This window comes from Lacerta agilis, chromosome 3, assembly GCF_009819535.1.
Source record: "Lacerta agilis isolate rLacAgi1 chromosome 3, rLacAgi1.pri, whole genome shotgun sequence".
In the NCBI taxonomy this organism is placed as follows: domain Eukaryota; kingdom Metazoa; phylum Chordata; class Lepidosauria; order Squamata; family Lacertidae; genus Lacerta; species Lacerta agilis.
The window spans coordinates 79314339-79324472 of NC_046314.1; the positions used below are offsets into that span (position 1 = coordinate 79314339).

Below are 10134 nucleotides of genomic sequence, written 5' to 3' on the forward strand. Positions count from 1 at the left end.
ACTGGCTGTAAAAAAGCATTCCCTTCAGGATTGTTTATCCTGTGCAACTTGCTGCAGCCTTCAGTTTCCCGAAATGTCAAGAATGTGACCCAATACACAAGTTATCTGCTGGTATATCTAATACTGGAACAGAAAGTTACCCTGTTCCTAGGAACACCTATGCAGGTTCAATCTTTCATCCTTTATCAAACGTAGCCACATCACAGCAGCTCCAATGTATACTCTGGGTAGAGGCAAAGTAAGAACTATAGTCTGAGGGTTGGCAGAAGGAAATTCTTTTTAACAAGGGTATCCTATCTTTATGGACTTCTCCTAGTGTCAGATTCATTTTGAAGCTGAGAAGATTTCACATTATCTCTGTCTGAGCAGGAAGTTATGACTTTTCCTCTGGGATGCTAATCTCACCACAGCAATATGTATCTTTGCCACCTGCAGATCAAATTGCCACCATGCACAGGATATTTCATGACAGCCGGAAACAGCAGCTAGTTGAGAGGGTAGCAGCTTGCGTGCTTAGCAACAGTGTTTGTGACGGATTTTAACCTGCGCTTTCCAAGATCTACTGACTTTCAGTTTATTTATAGATGCAGTATACCTGGGCACAAACTATTCAGTAAGTTTCCATATATCCTCCAGAAGTAACGAAAATTAATTCAGGGTTTATTTCCCACCCACCCTCCTCAGTGTGGCTCCATTGTGTACAGTGATTTTGGTGCAGAAAATAATAATACTGAAGCCCTGTCCATTGCATATTAAGCATATCTATCTAAATTTATGACATGTTACAGAGGCCAATGGCTGCTTGCCAGCAAAGCTGGTTTGAAAGCGACTAACTGATTACTGGATGTAGAGTGTTGCATTGTTTTTTAAAAAGTCAAATCACTAGGTCAAGGACCAGAAAACAATAATGACACAGTATTAACAGAGGAAACAAGAAACAATGGACTGTTTAAAGCAATTAAACCAGTAGAACAAAAATAGACATGTATTGATAGAGTTATAATTGTCATTTAGCATTAGTGGGGATTTCCCCCCTAAATTATCTTGCTAAATTTGTATATGCTTTTATTTAGTATCTGAGAAAATCATAGATGCAGCTTCTTATAAATCAAAAAAAAAAAAAAAGATTATCCCTTTTCACCTTTCAGATGGAGGTGACTTTGCTTAAGGTTGCAAATTCACATAGTATGAGGTACGAGTATCTTCAATTAGAGAGTTCTCTTTTTCTCCTCACTATTTTGAATACAGAATTTTTGCTGCTAATCTTATATTGATTGGTGGTGTCTGCCCTGGATTTTGGTAGTGGTGTTGCACAATGCGTCTAATCCTGATTTTGGCCCATTTCCCTGCCCCAGTAACCACCCCCCATTCCATGCCATTCAGGAGACGCTCCCAACCCTCTGGCCATATTATCTGTGAGGGGCTGTTTAAATCAAATAAATCCTGTCATTGCAGAGGACTGGTGATCTTCAAGGTCTCTTCTAATTGTACTATTCTACATTTTAGGTCAATACCATGTGTTTACATGTATGAATGGAAGACTTGGAGATGTCAAAGTCACTGACTCTAAATCCAATCCTAGAAGTTAAAACAAACAAACAAATTTTTTAATCGTTTTTTTGTACAGTATGTCTAAATGCTTAACAATGCCTGACCTTTAAAAAAAAAAACAGCCTTCCATTCCCATGGGGCCAGATCAAATATAAATTAACACTATTGACTTTTTGGCTTTAGAGCTTAAGCCTCTATGGCAGAGGCCCAATATTTTAAAAATGGTGAATAGGTATTGATTTGAGGGAGATTATATCACAATCTCATTAAAAAGCTGCATTCAGTAATGGGGCTGATTGAAATTTCAAATTTTATTCTTTCCCCCTGTATTAGAGATAAGGATATTTCCTCTTTGCCTTTCATTTTGAGGTAAAACATCTGTGTCACTAACCTCTACAGACAAGACTGTGTTGTCACTATTTTCTTTGTATGTTCCTGCTGGGGGGTGGGGGATGTGTGTGCAAACCAGCTAATCTAACTACTCCTTCTCCTTTGGTCCACACCACGGACACCAAGCAAATATTTCCCCCCCCCCCACTCTGGTTGCTTTGGGCATGGATCAGCCCAAATAAAATCACAAAGAATGTGAATCTTAGCATAATGACAAATGAACTTCGGAAAGAATGACAGTCACCCAATTACAGCTTACAATTATTTGAGGCATGCACTATAAAAGGAAAAAAAAAAATTTGAATTTGTAGTTTTTAAGAAAAAAATCATATTGTAAATCAAAGATGCTGAGAAAAGGGAGAAATTTGTTGACTTGTGGAAGTCAGTTGGTAGTTCACCATGCCCAAGCAGTGTGATGTATCAGCTAGATAATGCTGTTGTGATAGTGTTAGTGGATCTCTCTGTACTTATGTATCTTACTCCAAAGACCAAAAGAACTATATATTGTAGATAGCAGTGTCTAGCTTTGTCTTGTGTCTTGGGACAACAAACACTTTGTTACTTTGAACTGTATGGGAGAGGAGTTTTTCCTTTAACCTGGGACTCTGGAATAAGCTATCTGCTGGGGAAACGAAATCTCTGAAGACTCTTACTGGGGCTTCTCAAACTCTGCTGATACATCACACTGCTTGGGCATGGTGAACTACCAACTGACTTCCACAAGTCAACAAATTTCTCACAGATTCAGAGTCAGACCCTGACAGCAAACAGGACAGGACATGGCAAGACATAGTGAAATCGGTAGCCTAGAGACTATTATACCCATTTCTACATGTAGGCATATTTCTTGAACAATTGGGAGAGTGAATGACTAGGCCTCACTGGTGTTGCTATGGTAACCCAGTGCACCTGGCACCTTATCTCAGAACTTCCAGGCATGGGGGATATGCACCTCAAGACATGAGCCCAAGCACTGTGCAGTTTTACACATTGTTCACATTACACCAACAAAATGTTATCAGTCATTAACTCATTAATATCCCACAGTCTTCCATGCAGCTGAAAGCAGAATATATAAACTTTCCTAGCAACCTTCAATCCAGACACGGTCTAGGCCCAGGACTGCTTAGGTTCAGCAAAGTGCTATATAATGTGCCTTCATATTGTACCACACGACTAAAAAGCAAATAGTGCATTGTTCTGGTTACAGGTAGGTAGCCGTATTTCTGAATCAATTACCCAACTTTTAGAAGACATCTAAAGGCAGCCCTGTTTAGGGAAGCTTTTAATGTTTGATGGACTACAGTGGTACCTCTGGTTACGAACTTAATTCGTTTCGGAGGTCCGTTCTTAACCTGAAACTGTTCTTACCCTGAAGCACCACTTTAGCTAATGGGGCCTCCCGCTGCTGCTGCGCCGCCAGAGCATGATTTCTGTTCTTATCCTGAAGCAAAGTTCTTATCCTGAAGCGTTATTTCTGGGTTAGCGGAGTATGTAACCTGAAGCGTATGTAACCCGAGGTACCATTGTAGATAAATAGCTACTGCTCCGGCGGGAAGGTAAACAGCGTTTCCGTGTGCTGCTCTGGTTTGCCAGAAGCGGCCTAGTCATGCTGGCCACATGACCCGGAAGCTGTACACCGGCTCCCTCGGCCAAATAAAGCGAGATAAGCCGCAACCCCAGAGTCGTCCGCGACTGGACCTAATGGTCAGAGGTCCCTTTACCTTTACCTTTAACTATGCTCAGGATTTCAACATGTCAGACCAATCCTAACTTGAAAGTAAATCCTGTTTTGCTTGCCAGAGCGTACTCCAAGTAAGTGATCATAGGACTGCAGTTCTTTAATATACTTCAGAAATTTTTCTAGAGATAGGGAAGCGCTCAACAAGGTCTTATCAAGCAGAAAATGGACATTTAGTACCTAATGTTTTCTAGTTTCCCACTGACACAAACCTACAGGGTTACAGAAACTGCAGCAGCAAGATTTAGCTCAGCTGCAACTTGTCAGTCCCCCTGTAAACATCTCTGGACTGCACCACTTGCTCTCCTGCCTAGCTCTTCCTTTGATCCTTCTCTGCTACTGCTACCACCTCCTCTTCCTAGTCCAGAGATCAGTGGAAGCCAGAAGACCAACACAAGAGGCTGGAGGAAGTAAGCTATGCCAATATGGTAAACCCATCACCAGTGTTTGGTACAGTTTCTCAATCTTGGGGGGTGGGTGGGGTGGAGAGAATCTTAATAAGTCTGTTTTGTTTCCTTGGAAGTTCCAGGAGGCGAGCACAACACACCAGAACCCACACGTTACACAAAGTTTAGTCACAAACTTTCTTTATACAATGCTAAACACGTTTCACACCATTATCCATTTAAGAGATGCAGATAGGTACCACATTGCACTGAAGCTTCCCCTGCAGCCACTGGGTACTATTTGCAATGGGAGCCGTTTTATCAGGCTGTGTGTTTATATCCAAAAATCAAACAACCGACCACCTACCTACCTGTTTATAGAATTCAAATATCTGGTTATGTAGATTAGAAAGACACAATTCTTTTGGGGAAGGGAGAAAACGCTTTTGTTGGTATGAATTATGTAGCACAGAATTTTGATTTAAAAACAAAACAAAACTTTAGTGCAGTATATAAACTAGTCTATTCTCTGGTTCTTTTACTGACACAATGACGGTAATAGAATCACTATCTGGATTAGCACAATAATTTCTCCAAGAGTACTACAGTCACCTTACAAGACAAAAGAAGTCCTTCTCTTTGCAACCTTAAGAAAATTCCCATTAAGCAAAATGGTATCATAGAAACATAGAATTGATCATCTAGTCCAACCCCCTACAATGCAAAAATATGCAACTGACCTGTACGAGGATCAAACCTGCAACCCTGGCATTAGCACCATGCTCTAACCAACTCAGCTATTGGTGGATGTTGAAAGCTTGCCTGAAATGTCTGAACATGCTACCTGTACTGAGTTGGGAAGGGAAATGTAAGAAACCAGGCTGATGTAACAGAACTGCCTCTATGTTCCTAGTAAGCTGAGTGGATTGTTGTTTGCTCTTCCTCCATTTTTATGGTACTTAAATAATGAAATATAGATCCTGCTGAGATGCCTTAAGACTGCTGGGAAGCCAGGCCATATACACAGCACACTAATAGCTAAAAACACAGAGACGGGTTATGACAAATAGATACTTCTAATGCCATCAGTCTAAATATCCTGGCAAGCCAGCAAAGTTATCGGGATTCAGCATGTACTTTATGCCAAAATGCAAGCAAACCTCACAGTGGAGAGCTGCTTGTATCACCCATGGGAGCAGAATGTGTGCAACTGCCTTGGGCATCTGAAGCCCAGCTGGAGATTAAGAAAAGCAGAAGAGAAGTAGACCACTGTACTTCAATAGATTCTACTTTTGTTCCAAACAAACGTTGCCTTGCCAGACCTCTGACTGCAGTCTGGACCAATGTAATGGGAAGCAGGAGGAGCTGTACAAAATCCACCAAGTTTAGCTTAAGCCCTGACATTCAGCAAACCCTGACAGCAATTACCTAAATGGCTTGGCTGTATCTTCATAAACAGAATTTTAAAGGGAAAATTTGTCCTTCCCCTGCCATGTTACGGAGTTAATCTAACTTCATGTCTGAGCACAGTAACAGTTGGTGTTTTCCCACCTCAGCTCCTTATCATGTTCTGCAGCTGACAGGGAAATGGGCATCTCAAGACTTGGGGCAAGTTGTAGCAGAAGCCCTGAATTTCTTGTAAGGGTGAGTTCTCCACAAAGACATTGTGCAGCAATCCGTCTTGTCCTTTCCCCTCTGTGCAACACACACTGCACACTAAAAATAAAAATGCACTGGAATTTAGTCTCCAAGCAATGCAACAACAAATGGCAGGTGTAAGCACTTTATGAAAGTTGACCATTTTTAGGTATGTAGGCTAATGCAGTTACGAGTAGCAGTTCATTTAATTCAGAAAAATAGGCCCAACTGATTTTCACCTAGCACTGCAATGTTTAGAGAAGTGAAGCAGGAAAAAAGGAGCATCAACCATGAATAAGGAATCAATCTAATGAGCTAGTCTGCCTCTGGCAAATATTGTGCAAATGCCTTATCACTGCTATCCATTTACAAAAACAAAAAGCCTTTCTCTTTATCAAAGATTAGACCTGTGAAACCTGTAAAATATATACAAAATATAATTATCACCAGAACTATGTATTTTCTAACCTTCAAAATAAACCACAAAGAGGTGTGTGTGTGTGTGTGTGTGTAGGTAGGCCTCTAATTTCAGTGTCAATACTAGTACTGAGTTTGTCTCTTCTAAATACACACTGGTTTACTTCCTATTCCAACACATGCACTTACAAACACATGCATACAGCATTTCTTCCCGCTGTTTGCAGAAAAAGACAGAATATACAGAGCTGTACATTATTTAAATTACAAAAATTTTAAAAAAATGATGGAGGCGATGAATATCAGCACGTGTAATTGAAAACAAAAATGGCTGTGAGCTACGAAAGGTTATATACACAAGTGGGGAAGGGCGTTCTTATCTTATTGTTAAAAACACTGAAGACTGTAAGGATGATCTACGAATCAAATACGTTTCTCCAGCAAAGTCAAAAAGGTGGGGTCATTATTGACCAACCTATGACTGCAATAGAACTTGCCACGATTAGGAACATGAAAATGAGAGTCCAGGTGAGGTATGGAGATTTCACAACAGCACTGAATCAGCTCTTGAGTTTGCATCCACTGGGATCTCTCAATAAAAAACCCAGTGTGTGTCAATTCCAGGCTATCCTTCACACTGCATGTGATGCTGACTTGCAGGTCCCATCTAGTCGCTTGTCGAGTTGGCTGAGAAAAGCTTTTCCCATTTGACTGTTTAGCTGGTAAAGATACCTACAAAACAAAAGGAAGCTTCTTGGATAAAGAAGTCAGAAGAAATCTCAACAACCATGTAATAGAAAGATGAAATGACGGAAGTCTTGTATGTGTAAAGAAACTAAGGAAGACACAAAATGCCTGAGGCAGAAAGACTTTAAAGTGGGTGAGAAATCTGCCCCTCCATATGTTGTTGCATGAGAACTCCCATAATCCCTGCCCATAAGCCATGTTATAATAGAACTGGTGATTTCTACCACTAGAAAAGGCCACTTTCAGGTCAGGAGCCCCAGTCTTGGGCAACCTAGCAAGACAATCAGAGCACAACCAAATATGCCCAGTTATTGCCACTAGAGAAGCTGGCTAGTTTCCACACAGGAAGGGTACTTCTGTTGCCTTCTCCCAGGGTGGAAAGAGAAAAATATAATGAAACAATAATCTCTTCCTCATTAAATAATATTTCCTTCTCCAACCCAGTTTGATAACCTGGTGTTGCTTCTATTTTTAATCCTTTTTCTTCTCTCTTTCTTTCCCAGGATAAAAAAGAGTGTAATTTTATCTGGATTGTGTTCATGGCTGCCTGATGACATTGTTCAAAAGAAAGATTATGGCAAAGGATTTACAATGGCATAATGAGATTATTTTTCTCCTTTATTAATGCCATGTTATCCTCTTAGAGTAAAAAGGATAAGTTCTAGAATTAAAATTAAAAGTTATTACTATTATGAAAATGAATATCAGAGAATTGCCCTGCTCTCCAGGAAGCGGAAAAATAATTAAGCCAAAGACAAGCAGTTAGCTGAGAATGACATACTTCTCATCATTGGTCATATGCTTGCCTGAGGTCTTTGTACTTTTTAGAATTAGAATGCGTCCAATGGAAAACTGACAACATATATACCAGTGGCATATTCCTTCACAGTGGTATAGGTGCTTCATCCAAGAAAGGTGTGGTGGTGGCCACATGAGAATAGACCTTTTCAGTGGTGGCCCCTGTTTGTGGAGCTTCACCTCAGGAAAACAATCCCTGCAACCAGGAAGCATTTTTGACAACTTCCATATGGGAATCAAAATATTTAAATCATCCTTTAGAGCTCTTCTTAAAATTTCTACTATGGCAGAATATGCAAAATGGAAGAAGGGCAGAATAAAAATGGAATACATTTTTAAAAAGTAGATTATACCTCATGCAAAATTCTGCTTCTCTTTGCCATACTTGGAGTAAAGTCCAATGTACTTGGTTGAGTTCTTCTGCTGGTCCTGCTTTCCTCAACCTGCCTGTCCTAGTTTCTCATTCCTACCATTCTGGCAAATTCAGAACCTGACTGTACTCACTGCTCCTCGTGGAATTTTGAATTGCAGGAGAAAGTCAATTCCCCCCCACACATAGTTCTTTTGAAGCTTTTCCAGCACAATATAGTGGGATCTTGAATCAGCTGATCGTGGGTAACCAGTCAAGCTCAGCCACCCAGAAATCAATTTAGTTACTTTTGTTGCTCTGTTAAGCTTTGCAGGGTTTGCACAGGTACTTCTTCCTTGAAGACTCTTCATTTGGTGCTCTGCTAGTCATACAGTCCTGCTATATGTGGTGGGCATCTGGTTCTCCAGGTGGTGCAAGAAGCATATTGGTTCTATTTCAGCCCATTTTAGGCCTTTACAAAACTACTCATCCATTTTTGCTTCCAGTGTTTTATTTACATCTTTCCAGTTCCATATCACACATTGGCTATGGCTGCACATATTAACTGATGGTTCTATGCAAAAGAGTCCCATGCTCAAGAATCTGCATTCTTCCATGCTCTTGGCCGTGCTGCTTTGGGAGCAACAACCCACAAACCTTGGCTTGTCATGTCATCTGGGTTCCTGGTCTCCCCAAACATCAGAACCACTCTTCTGGACAGAGCGAGGGAAAGAGCCATTTTTAGAACACTTCCCAAATTTGCCAGCATCGCAAGACTACAAGCTGTGAGAAAATCCTGCTGGCAGCTTTCATTCAAAGGATGGATCCCATTTTTAGATGACCACTGCAGAACCAATGACACATTTCCATTCTTCACTAGTGGCACTGAATCAGGACACTGTTTTGCAGAAGATGGATTAATAAATTCTTTTCCATCTGGACGTTCTGGGGACTTACCACTGCTTTTGTGCATTGTGTCTTTTGCTAATGCTCCAAAAACCTGTGCAGAGAGAGCTTGTTGAACAAGCAGGGAGAAATGCCTTTTGAAGGGATGTATTTCCCTCCTCGCTGCTCCCCCCCTTCTTCCTTTTTGTCTGTTTAATCAACCTCAGCAAGAGCATCAGGCTGCATCTCCTTCAAACACCTGCTGGTGCCAGTCAAGTCCTTCCCATTATTTCCTTCCCCTGTTTCAAATGCAATTGAAGCTGCTTGTGTGTTCTTGTTACACATGTTTCACCTCTTACGTAATTAGTGCAATTTCAGTCTTCTGCATATTCTCCCAGGAAAGGAAACACATATTTTCTGCACAAATGAGAAAAGCATTTTAAGTGATAAGCAGTGTTTTCATCTATATTAAATCAGTCCTGCAAGCGTTATGATCAATGTAGAATTTGAAGTGGAGACCTATCCTCTTTTAAGTTCATTTATTTATCTATTTGATGAAAAGTACTGTACAAAGATGGGGGACCCAGGTGGCACTGTGGTCTAAACCACAGAGCCTAGGGCTTGTCGATCAGAAGGTTGGCAGTTCGAATCCCCACGACGGGGTGAGCTCCCATTGCTCGGTCCCTGCTCCTGCCAACCTAGCAGTTTGAAAGCACGTCAAAGTGCAAGTAGATAAACAGGTACCGCTCTGGCGGGAAGGTAAACGGTGTTTCCGTGCGCTGCTCTGGTTCGCCAGAAGCAGCTTAGTCATGCTGGCCACATGACCCGGAAGCTGTATGCCAGGTCCCTCGGCTAATAAAGCGAAATGAGCACCGCAACCCCAGAGTTGTCCGCAACTGGACCTAATGGTCAGGGGTCCCTTTACCTTTACCTTACTGTACAAAGATAAGAGCCGCACCCAAGCATCAGCTGTGCTTTCCTCGCCCTTCTCTGAAATAAGTATGTTCTCCTTAAACAAAACAAAAAATGCTGCCTAGCATTAAGCTATCCTTATATCTCACTTTGTTTATATCCCATTTATTGTTTTAAATAAATGGAGTACGGAAAGCATAAAAATAATGGACAGAGACATCAGCCACAGAAATGTTCTAGTCTGACAAATGCAGAAAGCAGTGGATGTTAAAGGCAGTTGTCAGATATGCACAGCCTTCTTTACGAGTGACCTAATCATT

General features: G+C 41.1%; 1 long non-coding RNA gene across 1 annotated transcript; it reads right to left on the minus strand.

Moving 5' to 3' along the window:
* Positions 1-5837: 5837 nt before the first annotated feature.
* LOC117044064 lies at positions 5838-9361 on the minus strand. Its single transcript, XR_004426264.1, has 2 exons — positions 8022-9361; positions 5838-6855 (listed from the first exon to the last, which is right to left on the minus strand). It is a non-coding gene; the product is annotated as an uncharacterized LOC117044064 (long non-coding RNA).
* Positions 9362-10134: the final 773 nt, after the last annotated feature.